Source organism: Phalangium opilio, unplaced genomic scaffold (genome assembly GCF_054372755.1).
Source record: "Phalangium opilio isolate 3A_F unplaced genomic scaffold, DU_Popi_V2 ptg000022l_1, whole genome shotgun sequence".
NCBI lineage: Eukaryota > Metazoa > Arthropoda > Arachnida > Opiliones > Phalangiidae > Phalangium > Phalangium opilio.
Genome location: NW_028324154.1, coordinates 3,044,043 through 3,058,097, shown reverse-complemented (window position 1 = coordinate 3,058,097; position 14,055 = coordinate 3,044,043).

Here is a 14,055-nt window from a genome sequence, read left to right as displayed (position 1 = left end):
GACCGTTAAGGGGTTTTTTGATCCCAAAAAAGGCTTCAAATAATACCTATCTTCGAAAAAGAGGGTTGTAAAAAGACCGTTAAAGGGTTTTTTCAATCCCAAAAAAGGCTTCAAATAATACCTATCTTCGAAAAAGTAGGTTGTAAGAAGACCGTTAAAGGGTTTTTTGATCCCAAAAAAGGCTTCAAATAATACCTATCTTCGAAAAAAAGGGTTGTAAAAAGACCGTTAAAGGGTTTTTTTAATCCCAAAAAAGGCTTCAAATAATACCTATCTTCGAAAAAGAGGGTTGTAAAAAGACCGTTAAAGGGTTTTTTCAATCCCAAACATGGATTGAAATAATACCTTTCTTCGAAAAAGTAGGTTGTAAAAAGACCGTTAAAGGGTTTTTTGATCTCAAAAAAGGCTTCAAATAATATCTTTGGGGGTACTTTTGCGTACCTTGAGATATCAAAAAATACCTAGTTGGTAAGGTATTTTACAGTACCTTCAATTGGAGGTATTTTTTCGTACACTTATATGGGTTGCCTGGGGATGCAACGAAAAATACCTTGTAAGGTATCGAATAGTCCCTTTTTTAACAGTGATAAGTATTGTATATCTTTAGGTTATACATTCACAATCGCTCAATGAGAAGCCTCTTGACTGTTGGATTATGGCAACTGAATAGGAAACTGTTTAGTCTGGTCACTGCTTGTGTATAGCAGGCTTAGATGAATGTTGTACCCATGTCGCTGTACTTTTATTTTATATGAACTACGCAGTTAGATATAGAGAAATTGCCTCTATCACAGGAGAAAAAGCCAAATGGATTGTGCCAGTGACAAGAGCGGTAAAATATTCACCCGTAGGTGAACTTGACTTAGCAACTCCAAGGTCAAAACCAAAACAACTAAATCATGCAGTTGCTCAAGACAATGATGTAACTCCTCCCGGATATTGGCAATGATGAGTTTTCAGATTGGTGTGAAAAGATTTTCAAAGCTAGCCCAAACTCAGCCATTTTACCCAAGTATGAAGACAATTTTGTGCCAAGTCATTGAATTTTCCACCTGACTTAACTCTTTGAAAAAGACCTTTTTACACTTTACTACCCAGCATTTATTGACTACTGCCTTGTAAGTGAGATTGAATTAACGCAGGAGGAGGCTGAAAATTTAGAAAAGAGAACCAGAAGGCAAGCGGATACTAAGCTTTGGCGCCAATTCAGAGCGGGACGTGTTACAGCCTCTAATTTTCATGCAGCATGCCACACAAACCCCGATAACCCGTGCTTATAATTAATTTAAAGAATTTGTTATTCAAATTCTGCTAAATTTGAAACTACCATTGAAATGTAAAATGTTGGCAGGAAAGTAAGTAAAATTCAAATTAGGACAATGCCAGACGAGAGAATAGATAACTCGGTGGACCAGGTTGAAGATGATATTCCTTCTCCAGATGATTTTATTTCTGGAGAATCACCTGTGCCTCAACAAGTTCTGCCTGAAGCAAATATCGCTACTGCCTAGAGTGCATCGGTGACAAGGGATTCGACATCAAATTCAGGTACTGCCTCGAGTGCATCGGTGACAAGGGCTTCAACATCAAATTCCGCATCAAAAAAGCGTAAACAGGTGGATCACCATAAAGACAGAGGGGATGAAACACGCTAGGAAATCCGAGTGGAAATATCAAAAATTGACAAGTATATAACTACAAATAGACTGTCTATATTGCATTCACAGCTCTAGTATTAATGAAAATATACAATTACTCTAGCCTCATCGCAGCTTCCATTTCCCATGACTGCCAGCAAAATACAGAAACCCGTTCCCAAAAAGTACTTGGCTGACTTATTAAGTCAAGTACAAGAAGATTCGCAGCTTCATTGTGAAATGGAACTAATGGGGTTGTGCGTGGTTATTTGCGTAATAAGAATTGAAACAAAATGGAATGTATGAAATTGGGCTGTATAATAAAAGACCTTTTCCGTGAATCAAATTAGAACATTTATTAAGTAGTCAAAATACAATTTGGTAACATGCGAGACGCGACAGTTACTAGCGATTAACCCCAGGCATATCCCATTGCCAAGGGACTGCACCTTCGTCAGACCAGAAGTAGTCCGTGTATATTGTTCTACAATTTTTGGCTCTTTCGGTGGAATTCCTAGCCATCGTTCCATGAAGAGAAATGAATACATTTTCTGGCTCATCATTCCACCTGCCATAACGATAACCTCCCAGGCTATCGGTAAAATCCGCATATCCAAGGGGGCAGTATACTTTCTGCGATTTTTTCAAATGCTTTTCTTTGCAAAGTAGAAAGTTGTGCAACACTACCGTTGCTTTTATTACGTGATCAACATTCTCAGGTGAAAGCGTTAACGACTTGTGGAATACTCTCCATCTTGCTCCCAAAATCCCAAAAGCATTCTTGCTACAACGCCTTCAAATAAATAAATGTTTTAAATTTGATACTAGGTAACCGATGGTAAATGTGATACTAGATAACCGATGGTAAATGTGATACTAGATAACCGATGGTAAATGTGATACTAGATAACCGATGGTAAATGTGAAACATTAATATTATACCTGGCTCTGCATAGACAATAATTAAAAACCCTAGATCTGGAATTTAGTTCCTTGGACGAGTATGGCCGTAAAAAGTTTTCAGTTAACTGAAACGCTTCATCCCCCAAAAATACATATGGCGCAGTGATATTACTTCTTGGCAGTTTCTTTGGTAGTGGTAAATTAAGGCGATTCTTTTCAAGAGCAATACCTATTGGTGATGCCTTGAAAATACCATAATCAGAATTGGGCCCATAGCCCCCGATGTCAACAGCCAAAAATTTATATTTATCATCCACTACAGAACCATGGAAGAAGGGTGTAATGGAATGGTGAGGTGATTAGGCAGACGGCTACGCGAAATGTAGGGTCACGTGGGAAAACTCTCCTCTCCTCTCGGCACTAGCTGTAACTCGATTACTGCTCTGCGCAATATTGGCGCGCAAGCCACCTCCTTAATACCGGCATCATGATTTAAGGCTCATGCAAAGCGCGTACAGAGAGAGGGATACACTGTTTAGTTCCGCTCTCTACCGCCTCTACTACTACGCAGAAGCTTTCAACGTTGGTGATAAACTCGGGAAGGAGGGGATGAAAAGGGGGAAGTTACGATTTTTCAACGCGCTCTCTTTAACACTATAGGACCCTTGCATACACCCTTCTTCTTCCATGACAGAACGATTTAATTTGAACCCTTTAAAATTGATAACTATTGATAACGTTAGACTGTTTGAAAGGAGAACGCCATTATATATACCTTGTAGTTGTAGTAAATAGAACCACTGTTTGATGGCTGCTGAATTACTACATGTTTACCATTGACAGCCCCGCATCAGTTCGGGTATTGCCATTGTCGTCCAAATTTATAGGCCACGTCCTTCCTGGTTTCTTCACTTGGAGACTTTATATAATATAATATGGTTTAGTATAATCTTACATTGTAATTTATTGTACATTGTAACCCTCCGTATGATAATCTAACTATGGGAGAATCTCCCGAGGGCCATAAAAAAAATGAATTTAAGACAACTTACGTTTGAATCCAAAAATTAGAAGGGAACAAGCCTTCTCTATCTTTATTAATAACAAAAAGGGATTAACCCTACTATTCCGTACACTCGACAGATCTAACGTAAAACTTATACAATTGCTCTCTTTGAGAGCCAACTAATGAGTGAGTAAATTAAAGAGAAAAAATCACAGACGATCAGAGAGGAGGAGGAGCATGTAGCATGGAGGCATAATACCCTGCCAGATCCAAGGAGTAGAAACTCCCTGAATCTGGCAGCCATGCTACATCCCCCCTCTTTAGGAACTGTGGTTATGACAAGAGAAAAAAAGGTTACCCCGAAGAACCCAGAATACTTTGGCAGGGGTTTTTTTTCTTTTTTTTTCATTGCTCTGAGTGTTTTGCTTCCAACCGCGCTCGTCGGCGAGCAGCTCTTCGTTCCAAGGCTTCCTTACTTCGCCCTCCCGGGCAGTCGGAAACGACGTGGTGGGCAGTTTTATGGCACCGCCAGCATTTATAGGTGCTCCAGATGAGTGGATGCTTGGCATTAGGAACTTTCGAAGCTATGAGCACTTTTGTAATTCTAATACGAGGGGTCCATCCTATGTGTCCGAAACGCTCCCAAAATATGTCATCTTCGTCATTCGGACCTACCTCGGGACTCCATGGTTGCCGAGGAGCTGGGGGGATAGGGAACCGAGCAGGCGGTTGAGGCCCCGGTACTAGGGTACGTTGGGCAAGATCTGGAACTTGAGGAAACACCTCCGTAACTTGACGGCTTTGTAGCTCCTGCCCAGCTTCATGATCCGAAAGTTGTTCGTCGACTTCGAGGGAGCGTCGCTCTCCCGGTGAAACCATAAGAATGATTGGTAACTCGTGAGGAGGCGTACTGCAATCCTTGGTCCAGTGGGGACCTGCGCAATCATTACATGAAACGGGAGTGTTTTTATCCCTTTTTGGGATAAAGCAATCCTTCTGCAAGTGTGAGGATTGTCCACAATTTAGGCAAAACTCGGCGTATTTGGCGCAGATTTCCTGTGAGGAATCCAGTGTGGATAATTTTTCTCTTATTGTATTGCCCGGTTCACTATCAGAATCTGTAGGTTGATGTGAATCATCTCGAACTGCAGGAGGGATCTGTTGATCCGCTGCTTGATCTTCTAGAGTAGTTGATGTCGAGGTTTGAAGGACATCTGGGATAGCAGGAATGATCGGTTGATCGACTTCCTGACCGTCCTGAGGTGACGGTGACGTAGAAGATGATGATGATTCAGATGACGTGGTTGAGGAAGTCTCCGTAAGAGGGTGGTCCGCGGTACCACAATTCGCTGGGGAACTAGACTCGGGATCATCTACAACGTTCGATTGAGAAGTGGGGGCATTTTCGGCATTGTCGAAGACGGCTACATTAGTACAGTAGAGTTTTAGATGCTCTAAGTTAACTTTCCCTATATTCTGCCCTGAGTTAGCATCTTCTAACTCGTAGACAACGGGAGAATGTTTTGAGCTTGGCGATTGTCACTTCTACAATCACTATACACACAAATCCATATTTATAATTACTTTAAAAACAACTGTACAATCTTTTAAGTGTTAAATACTTAGTTCCGCAAATAAATTATGTTTCAAGGTTAGGGATAAAATGAATATCTATGCGTTAATTAGTTCCATAGTAGCACAATTTACACAAATGTTACGCCATGGTAACGCCACGCCTAACATAGCATACGACTTCTACAGCAGATCCCGCATGTTAGTACTAAAACTAAATTATAGATGGCGTTAAGAATCTAGCTCATTTCCGTTTTGAATCACCAAATTTCAGGAGGGGGAGTTAAAAGCGGGAGGGTTTATCAACGAATGTTTTTCAGAGAGACTAATGTAAGTTCTATCGGTGCGGACCGTCCCTAGCGTTAGTTAGTTCCATGTTGTAAGCCTGCACACAGGTCTTAGCTGTAATAGTTTTAAGTGGTATCATTTCCACGAATTTAGTCATATAATCGACAAAAACTATTAAATACTTAAAGTGGTGTCTACTTTGACGGAAGGGTCGCATTATGTCGACACTGATTTGGTCCCAAGGACTTGTTATTTCTGAGGGTTGCATTAGCCCTGGCTTTTTCCTATTCCTAGCCTTGAACTGTCGGCATAACGTGCATCCTCGAACATAATCCTGGACGTCACTAACTATGGTTGGCCACCAATATCTATAAGTTACTTTGCTAAGGGTCTTATCTTTGCCCCAATGAGCTGATAGTGGGTGGTCGTGTAACAACCTCATGGCTTCTAGCCTTAAACGAGGCGGTAAATAAATTTTTTCAGGATGGTTCCTGTAAGGTCTTCTATAAAGAAGATCATTTTTCATTTCGAACATTTTATGCCTAACAGGGTTAGGTCCTTGCAAGGAATTAATAATAGGGGAAGCAAATGGGTCTTCCCTTTGAGACTTTCTTACGTCTTCTATAGTAAAGACTGAATATAAAGCTCTAGGACCTGGAGGACGTATCCGACCTTCAACAGAGTCACTTGAGGAAGTTGAATTACTCCTATCGGTAGAATTTTGACTTGTACTACTACTAGTGGGATCTTGGTTATTAGTAGAATTAGGAGTAGAGGAGCTAAAGTTAATACTTAAAACGTTTATCGGGGCCCTCGACAAAGCGTCTGCTACTACGTTTTCTACTCCTTTTTTATGTTTAATAGTAAAATCAAAGGTTTGAAGGTACATTGCCCATTTAACTAGACGAGAATTTGGTTCCCTGATATTAAACAACCACTGTAAAGCCTGATGGTCAGTGAGGACAGTGAATTTACGACCTTCTAGAAAGGGTCTAAACTTCTAAACTGCCCAACAAATGGCTAAACACTCTTTCTCGCTAGTGGAGTACCTTGTTTCCGCATCTTTTAGTCCTGTACTAGCATAAGCTATAGGAACTTCTACACCATCCTGTATTTGGGAGAGAAGGGCACCCACCCTGCATCTCTAGCATCTGTAGTGACAATGCACGGGGAATCCCTTTTAAAGGAAGCTAAAGGATGAGCCTTACAGATTTCTTCCTTTATTTTTTCGAACGCCTGTTGCTGTTCGATACCCCAAATAAATTTTTGATCCTTCCTTTTAAGCTTGTTAATTGGGGCTACTATTTGGGAGTAGTGACCAATAAACCTATTATGCCATCCTGCCATCCCTAAAAATCTCTGGACTTCCTTAACATTTTTAGGAGGAGGGAATTTCTGAATGGGTTCTATCTTAGAAGGATCTATATGCACTCCTGTTTCGTTTACTATGTGACCAAATATGGTAGCCTCTTTTTGAGCGAAACGACATTTTTTCAACTGAAGGGTGAGACCCGCTTCCTTTAATCTTAACACGTTAAGTGTTGATCCCACTCCTCGCTGAGAGAGATTAAATCATCTAAATAGTCGATTAGTTGGAAGTAATCGGCATCTCTAAAAATCTCGTCAATTAAACGCTGGAAAGAGCTAGGGGCATTACAGAGCCCAAAAGGGAGTCCATTAAATTCGTACTTTCCCATATGAGTCACGAAAGCAGTTTTTTCTCAACTTTTAGGGTTTATTTCCACTTGCCAATACCCTGATTTAAGGTCAAGTGTTGTTATAAATTTAGGTCTTCCAACCCTAGCTAACATGTCCTCTATATTAGGCAAGGGATAAGGGTCTTTAATGGTAACCTGATTTAGTTTTCTGTAATCAATACAAAACCGATAGGGTTTACCCCGTTTTGTTTGATCAACTAAAACTACGGGCGAAGCCCAAGGAGATACTAGGGTCTGATTATCCCGTCATCTAACATTTCCCTAACATGTTGTTCAATAATTTTCCTTTTCTGGTCATTAACACGATAAGGCTGAGACTTTATGGGCGGACTCTTACCCGTATGAATCTCATGGAAGATTAGTCCTGTTCTTCCTACTTTATCAGAAAACAACTCAGGAAATTTTAATAAAAGGGTTTCTAATTGATGACGTTGTTCATCAGAAATAGGGGCTGCGGAAACTGCGTCCCTAATGTTATCTACAATCTCCTTATCTATAGGATCCTTTTCAGATGGAGTTGAAAAAGGGATCTTTAAGTTACCCACTAAGCAATGAAACGATTCAAAATCTAATTTGACCCTATTTTCTTCAAGAAAATCTAGACCCAATATAAAGCTAACCTTTCTGGCGGTTCAATAGGGACTTTTCCCGTCTGAGGAATAGTACTTCTATTTATTGATGAGGGTAGATCCCTAACTAACTTATCCAAACTAGTAGCTATAGCTTTATTTATTGCTACATTCTGAGCTACGGCATTAGCCTGTGTGGTTGAATTTTCAGCCAAGGTTTGGAGTAAGGGTAACATAAAGGCTTTTAATTCCTCGTCAGTCATGTTAGGTCCAAATTGAGGGACTTGTTGAGACGGAGATATTTGGGTTCCGATAGTTCTAACCCTAGGGTTAGGTAATGTATTAGCAAAACTAACTTTAGACTTATCTCTCTTGGAAGTTGATTTGGGAGGAACAAGGGAATCAATCCCAGTTTGAGGAGGGAAATTTGAGGGAGTTGAACTTCCCTTAGGGGCAGGAATACTTTTATTAGGAAATAGTTGGTAGGGAGAGAATTCCGATTCTGAAGAGGCGGCCGTCCTCTTTGTAGTATCTGAATCCTCTTCGCCTTTCTCTTCCTCCATACGAAGAATCCGGTTAAATTCCTCCATAGGATTATCTGTTTCTGGCGGTGCTAGTGTGTCGCCATCGTCTTCTTTAGGGGCAGACAAATCTTCCTTTGATTGGTGTCCCCTTTTATTTAATATTAAATCATCCTCCTCATCCTCAGATGTTCGTGGTGACCTCCATTGTTTATTGTTGTCCGAGTAGTAAGCCATTAAGTTTTTATTTTAATTTGTATTTACAATAATAATAGTTTAACAAGTTCAAAATACACAAGTAAGTTATCTCAATTCAATACATTCATCCTAATGAAAAATTTAATTTTAATTTATTACTTAAATTAGCCATGATTAATTTAGATTTAATTGTATTTAAGTATTCAAACTAATTATCAATGTGGAAGCCAAGGCTTAAAGCCACATGGGGGCGGATATCCTATACCGACAATGATAACCAGTTTCTACGGGACTGACCAAGGCTTAAGGCCTAGTCTTATTCGGGTCCCTGTTCGGGCGCCATTTTTATGTAACCCTCCGTATGATATTTTAACTACGGGAGAATCTCCCGAGGGCCATAAAAAAAGAATTTAAGACAACTTACGTTTGAATCCAAAAATTAGAAGGGAACAAGCCTTCTGTATCTTTATTAATAACAAAAAGGGATTAACACTACTTTTCCGTACACTCGACAGATCTAACGTAAAACTTATACAACTGCTCTCTTTGAGAGCCGACTAACGAGTGAGTAAATTAAAGAGAACAAGTTGGGAAAACCAAAATATTACCTCTCCGAGTCAAGAGGTCTACTACTACAAACTTATTTACCTAGATATGGAATTATTTCTCTTTTTTCAAGTAAAAATTTACGAAATATTGAAGCAGTATTCCAAGCATAGCGAATAATACAGTAAAGCTGACGACATTTTACATCCTTTAAGGATAAATCTTGGACACATGGAAATCAGACAATGGGGAAAAGATCAGGAAATGAAGTCTACGCTTCAGCTGTTTACCGTATATTCTGATAGCTACATTCACAACTGGTTTGCAGTGTAAGCACTATCGTCTCGTCTCACCTCAACAATATTCTTAGTTTGCCAACATGAATGTTAATGTTAAATAATACCAAAGCTAAATTGTAGCTAGACGCACTAATAGACAATGCGCACCATAAAGAGAATAAAAGGCTGTAGCTACTACCCGTTTACCATTAGCCCTTTTACTATTCTAATTGCCACCATGATCTTTTCTTCTATTATAAAATCTTAACCTGATTATTTAATAGTGTATTTAACTTTCGGCTCACTCTGAACCGTTGATGTCTCTTCATTTCAGACACGAAAATCAAAGCCCAAAGTTTACTTCACCTCAGGCCTCAATTATTTACTCTTTGTTTCACAAAGCCTATTGCGGATGATACTTCATATACCCGCCGGAGTCAGAGAGAATTTAGAAGGGGAGTGGAAGGCCCCCCTTTGACTGTATTAAACGTGATGACGCCCAAACAAGATGTCGTGTTGAGCTTTTTGGGGTAGGCGAGTTTCCGGTCACGTGTTCTAAAATCTCTCTGTTACAAACGCACCATACCGGAAATCGACCTGCCTAGATAACGTTTAGCAGACGACGTTGCGCTACATTCCAAACCACCCCTTCTACTCCCCTTCTAAATTCTCTCTGCCGGAGTCTAGGTCTTAGTTTTCTTCATGAAATCACTAAACCAAGGATTATTCTATATACAGATGTAGTATAGCTTAAGTAATATATAAACAGCCATTTCAAATAACAATATTAAAAAAAAATCTTTGGAATATCAAAATGAAACAGAGCTTTAAAGCTACAAAAGTACTAAATGCATCATAATTACGAAAAATACTTCCACATATTCACTTTATATTATGGAAAAAGGGAATATTAAGGTTCTGTATGATTTCTTAACACATCAACACAAGGCTAACTGCTAACGCGACGCACTAGTGTAACAATGGACGGACACACACAGACAAAAACATAGACTGCTTTTTGTTGGAGAAAGCGACTCCTATCTACTCGGAACATATTAACTCTGTAATTTAATTAAGGCGATATGTTTTTTTAACCGGTTAATATCTTAATACTGTTTTTTAGTAACTACTATAAATAGCAATGTTATGTTTTAATTTCTATCAGTCTCACTTCACTCACTCACTCGTTTAATAAACAGTTTGTTAAGTTTATTTGGTCTCTCTTCCTTATGGATTATTTCTTTAATATAAGTTAGCTACAAGGCTATGAAAATCTATCAGGTTATGGGCTCAGCCACGGATAAATACTTATGTTAAGGAAAGTCGGGTACCCGTTAGTATAGTAGTATAACTAGACTTAGTCTTCGGTCAACACGTACAAGATGGCTTCAAGCGACTTTAAATCTCTTGTCACGAAGTTGAACAATACTAACTATCAACTATGGAAATTCAAAATGAAGATGGTACTGACCAGAGACAATCTATGGGAAGTCGTCGAGAAAGCAAAACCTACGTCGGAACCTCCTGCTGACTGGGATAAGAGAGACAAGCAAGCCCAAGCTGCTATAGCACTGTCTGTGGAAGACGATCAACTAATTCATATCGTTCACGAGAAGACTGCCCGTTCCATGTGGAAAACACTCCAGAAGTTACATGAGCAAGCGAACATCACAAGCAAATTATTCCTGCTACGGAAGATGCATCAAATGCGCTTCAAGGACGATGACCAAAGTATGCAAGACCACATAGGGTCCATGTTGGAGATCGTCGAGAACTTACGGGGAATCGGAGAAAATTTGCCTGATACACACGTCGCTGCCATGCTACTCTGCAGTCTACCGGAATCTTACAATGTCTTGGTCACAGCCCTCGAAGTGAGACCGGAAACAGATCTGACACTAGACTTAGTGAAAGCGAAAGTACTGGACGAATTCAATCGACGTCAAGAGACTAGAGCAGCTTCCTCTAGGAATGACACAGCGTTGCAGACTTCAAGTCAAAGCAAAGGTCGAAGATTCAATCATCAACGGCGTCGTCCAAGCAGAGGAGTCTGTTATCATTGTAACAAACCAGGGCACTATATGAAGGACTGCCGAAGCTACAAAGATAAGCTGGATCGAGAACATGCTGCATCCCGAAGTGAGCGAAGTAAAGCAGCGGTAGAAAGGAGAACGAGCGGGGAGTATACAGCCTTCAAGGCTTCGAATGGCTCACAAGCGAACTCATGGTATGTGGATTCAGGGGCTACCAGTCACATGTCCAGCGATCGGAAGAATTTCAAATTCATAACGCCGAAATCAGAGAAGATTCATCTCGCCGACGACTCAATCATAATGGCGGAAGGGATTGGCGATGGCATGATTGACTGCCTCGCTCCAAACGGAGAAGTACATAGCATAGCTGTGAAGAACATCCTTTATGTTCCAAAACTAGGAGGCAGCTTATTGTCTGTACACCGCTTGACGCAGACAGGACACACTGTTATCTTCGAAGGCGACGAATGCAGAATCATGGAAGGTCAAAACGTTGCAGCTTTCGCCAAGATGGATGGATTCCTTTATCGACTTCAAACCAAGCAAACAGCAAAAGTCGCCAGCAACTCGCATACAGCCGATTGCATTCACCTATGGCATAGACGGCTAGGGCATCGGGACATAGATGCTGTGAAGTCTCTTTCATCGAAGAATCTTGCCGATGGTATCAAGCTCTCCGAATGTCAGCGGAAGCTTATTTGCGAATGTTGTCTAAAGGGAAAGATGACAGCTAAACCATTCCCAACGTCTACATCGAAGACCAAGGAGCCTATGGAACTAATCCATACGGACGTATGCGGGCCAATGCCGACAGTGACACCTGGCGGTAATCGATACATACTAACATTCATCGATGACTACTCAAGATTTACACAGCTCTATCTGATGAAGACCAAGAACTCCGTTCTAACTGCATTCAAGGATTTCATTGCATCCGTAAGGACCAAATTCGGAAGATACCCGAAAGCTCTTCGATCAGACAATGGTAGAGAATATATCAGCCATGAAATTGAAGATTATCTCAAGGAACTTGGCATCGAACACCAGTTGACCGTACCGTATAATCCACAACAGAACGGAGTTGCGGAACGCAAGAATCGATCTTTGACGGAAATGGCCAAATGCATGCTGTTAGACGCACAACTCGAGAACCGTTACTGGGGTGAAGCTGTCACGACCGCCGCCTATCTTCAAAATCGTCTGCCAACAAGAGCCATTGACGTAACACCTTATGAGCTTTGGAGTGGTTCAAAGCCACGTATTGGACACATCCGTGTATTCGGAAGTAAAGCCTATTCGTACATTCCCAAGGAGAAACGAGTAAAATTCGGAGACAAAGCTTTTAAAGGAGTCCTGGTCGGATATGGCTTAGCAACGAAAGGCTATCGTATTCTCAATCCTGAGACTGCCAAAGTTCACTTCAGCCGTTCTGTCACTTTCGACGAAGGAACAGGAGACAACACCTTTGAAGAAAGCATCATATCAGAGCCAGAAGGGGAAAAGGAGACTAATTCAGCTGACTCCTTGATCACGTCACATCCGAAAAAGGAACAATCAGAATCATCATCTGATGGAGAACAAGAATCTGAAGAAAGACCATCAGTTCCTATTCTTCCAAGACGATCGGAAAGGGATAATAAGGGCATTCCACCAAAGAGATTGACGTACAAGGCAACGGTTCAATATTCTCGCGAACCAAGCTCATGGGAGGAACTCGCCGACTTAAATCCGAGAGAAAGGAAGAACTGGACAGATGCTGCTAAAGAAGAAATATCATCTTTGCATGAAAAAGGCACCTGGGAGTTAACAGACCTACCACCAAATCGAAAGGCCATTGGTTGTCGTTGGGTTTTCAAAGCCAAACATGATCAAAATGGATCACTCAGCAAATATAAAGCCCGATTAGTCGCCAAAGGCTATTCTCAGAAGTTTGGCGAAGATTTTGACGAGACGTTTGCACCTGTCGTGAAGTACGAGACCGTACGACTTCTACTCAGTATCGCCGCAGCCAAGAACTTACCGGTCAAACACTATGACGTCAAAACCGCATTCCTGCATGGAGACATAGTCCAGGACCTGTATATGGAACCGCCTCCGGGTTTCATCCAACCTGGAAATGAAGAGAAGGTCTGCAGACTCAAGCGCAGCTTATACGGATTGAAGCAATCTGCAAGGACCTGGAACGCCAAAGCCAATCAAATTCTACTTGATGAAGGATTCAATCGTAGCAAAGCCGATCCAGGACTTTACTCGAAATTGGAACAAGACGGTACCTGGACGTATATCCTACTATACGTAGATGATCTGTTGGTGTTGAACGAGAATGAAGCCACCATCAACAATCTGTACGAGAAACTAAATAAGCACTTCGAGCTAAAGGACCTAGGAAACGCCTCGTATTACCTCGGTATCCAGATTGAGCGAGGAATTGACGGAAGTTTTACAATCCATCAAGGAACTAAAATAGCGTTCATGCTCGAAGACGTCGGCATGCAAGATGCGAAGATATCCAAAACTCCTATGGATCCTTCTTATCCAAAATTGTCTGGAGACGAAGATATTCTACCTAACAACAACCGATATCGAGAAGCAATTGGAATACTTCTACACATCGCTACCGTTTCACGACCAGACATTGCAGTTAGCATCAGCTACCTATGCCGAAGAGTCTCAAAGCCGAGAGAAAGAGATTGGACGGCCGTCAGACGAGTAATGCGTTATCTCAAAGGAACACAAGAGGTCCGACTTCATTTCCCAGCTTTGAAGGAAACACCAGAACTTGTCGG